Source organism: Pinus tabuliformis, chromosome 5_1, assembly GCF_031772625.1.
Source record: "Pinus tabuliformis cultivar Carrire ecotype Pingquan chromosome 5_1, CPIR1, whole genome shotgun sequence".
Taxonomy (NCBI): Eukaryota; Viridiplantae; Streptophyta; class Pinopsida; order Pinales; family Pinaceae; genus Pinus; species Pinus tabuliformis.
In genome coordinates this window covers 55,377,991-55,380,754 of record NC_142305.1, presented here as the reverse complement: position 1 = coordinate 55,380,754, position 2,764 = coordinate 55,377,991, and positions in this window count along the sequence as shown.

Genomic DNA, 2,764 nt, shown 5'->3' with positions numbered 1-2,764 from the left:
TGTTTGTGTTTGCAGATTCGCGAAAAGGAGCTCATTTGGATCAAAGGAGCGAGGGCATCCACAAGCTTGCGTTGGACCAAAGGTAGGCCCTAAAAACACCTGTTTGCTATTGTTTATTAAAGCATATTTAGAGAAAGATAGTGTCTGGTTGGTTTGCTTGTCGTTAGGTCTTCTTGAGATTCTAGGAAGGTCTATCTTGTCCGCAAGATCGACTCATTCCGTGCGACAAAATGGCGACTCCACTGGGGAATTGATTGTTTTCCTTGTTTATACTTTGACCTGAGAAACTGTATTTTCTATTTATGTTTTTGACTTGATGATTGTGGGATTGGGTGAATTTAGTTAATTTTGAGTCATTTTTTATTTTTCATAGTTTTGGGAGAGGTACGCACCCTCTGAGTTACGCACAGTGCGTACTTGTACGCACTTTTCCTTTGTGCACAGAGCGTGGACGCACCTGTGTAAACAGGTTGCCTGCGTACCCTGTCAAAAATTTGAAAAATTTTAATTTTTTCTCTTTTTATCAGTTTAGAATTTGTTTATAGGTTTTAGCCATTGCCCAAACCTGCTTGTTCCCTGTCAAAAACTTTCCTTGGTTTAATTTCATTAGTGTTATGGTTTTAGGTGGAATTCCTAGGAATTTTGCTTGTTGGGTTTGTTTTTCATTTTGGTTATGTAGTGGCTCTGAGCTTGGAAGCAGTAGGGACCTCAGATTACCTTGGTGTCTACTAGTCTTCTTATGAGTCTGACCATTTATGAAATCTCCCCTTGTTGAGGAATCCGCTTTGTGTTTTCTCATTTCAAAATTTCGAAAAACTTGTATTTGAAAGTTGGAATTTCCATTTTTAAAAAAGAAAAACAAAAGATTGGTTGTTTTTTGACTAATTCTGATTCTGCATAAATTCGTCCTTAGCTCACATTTAGCTAAGTAAAACATCCTCAAAAAGACTTTTAGTAGGCTTTGACTTCAAGTAGCTTTTTATAGTTTGTAGCTCTCAAAGTTAGTCGTTTTCATTAGTTTTGAGTGTTTTATTTACAAAATATAAAAAAATCTTTTTGGAAAAAGTTTGCTTTTGTAGTGATTGAGTGCTTTGAAAAGAAAAGGGAAATTTTTGTGAAATAACTAGTTGTCTCGTTTTGAGTGCTTTGGAAAGGAAAAAGCTCTTCTTTAAATTTGTTTAATTGAGAAAGATTTGTGTTTACAAAGTATTTGCATTCTCAAACTCTTTCTTAATATAGAAGTTCATCGAAGAGAAAAGATTGTTTAAATCATCTTAGGTGCATCTTTTTAGTGATTTCGAGTCGAGTCTTTACACCACGAGTTTCATCTCCGCCACCTCTTGACTTAAACAATAACCACTAAAATTAACGCTTAAAGTAAAATTCACCTAGTAACATTTTATTTCTAGGGCTCTGATACACCAACTTAGCTTAGGCTAGTGTCTTGGAGTAGGAGAGTAATTAACTCTCCAAGACAGTAAAAAAAAACAAGTAGCTGTATCTTGTGGTAGGAAGAAATACAATTGTTGCATTTATGCTCTGGGAAAGCTCCTCTTAAAGGAGAAGCACGAGATCGTATCCAAACCAGTGTGGGAATCAATCCTTCCTCATTGGGAACGACGCCAGATATTCACGTATTAAAAACGGTAAACCTTGGATTAACCATTGTCGAGGAGCCTGGGGTCACTTGTTGGTAAACCTTGGATTATGTCAAGGAGCCTTCAAGGGGATTGAGCTTGCTACTCTGCCCTTGCGTGCGTATCGGATCGTAGACTATTCCCCCAGGTGTATTTGTCTCAGTTGGTAGCCTTAGTGACCATATTCTTTAGGATTCTTACTAAGGTGACAGTGGTGGGAAGATCCCACTGTACCTGGAGCAGACGTTGGCTAGACTCACTTGGATTTTCTGGGGGGTTCACTTCACTCGAGATGGTTAAGTGGAGGAACTTGGTCCAGTCTATTCATTAAGTAGGTTGCCGGGGTAACTGTTCCAACCGCCATTTCTGTACTGAATTCTACGACGTTGGATTTCATCACCAACTAGTGTTTTTGGTCCGGAAAGTTACTGTTTGTGTGTGTTTGATCTCTAGATTCTTTAGGCGTGTGATTCAAATTTGTTTGGTTCTTTAGAGGCTTTAGGTGTTTTTCATTGAGATTTTACTTTGCTTGCGTGTGAAGTAGTTAAAAGTTTTTAACTGTGGCTGAATTACCAAGACAATACCATAGACTTCGGGGCCAGTCTCCTGAGGTTGTAACCGTGGCTGATTTACTGAGGAAGTCCCGTAGACTTCGGGGCCAACCTCCTGAAGAAGTACCGAGCCAGCTTGAAGGCTTGAAAGTCCTCGTAACTGCTAGTGGTAGTAAAGTTGGGTCACCTGAAGAAGGAGAGTCTTCATTGGTTGTACATCTTGATTACCAAACTCTAGTAACAGGTTATAATCCTGAATCTATTTCGGTTTCCAAACTTGCTGGTAGCTTTTCATCTACTAGTGATATAGGTGAAGAACCTGAGATATCTGAACCTGTTACTCCAACATCAGGGTTTGTCTCTCCAACTTCTAGTGGTCCTAATTCACCTAGGGTAGAAAGAGTAATCACTGAAAATCTTCCTTCTGGTTTGATAGCTATTGAAGAACTTGCTCCGGAAGAAGAAGTAGGCATCCCTATCCCTGAAAATCAACCTGTTATTGATCTAAGGGAGCGTGAATCAATTTTTTACAGTCCACCTAGAAGTACTACTTGGTATCTTTCTTTGACTAATTAT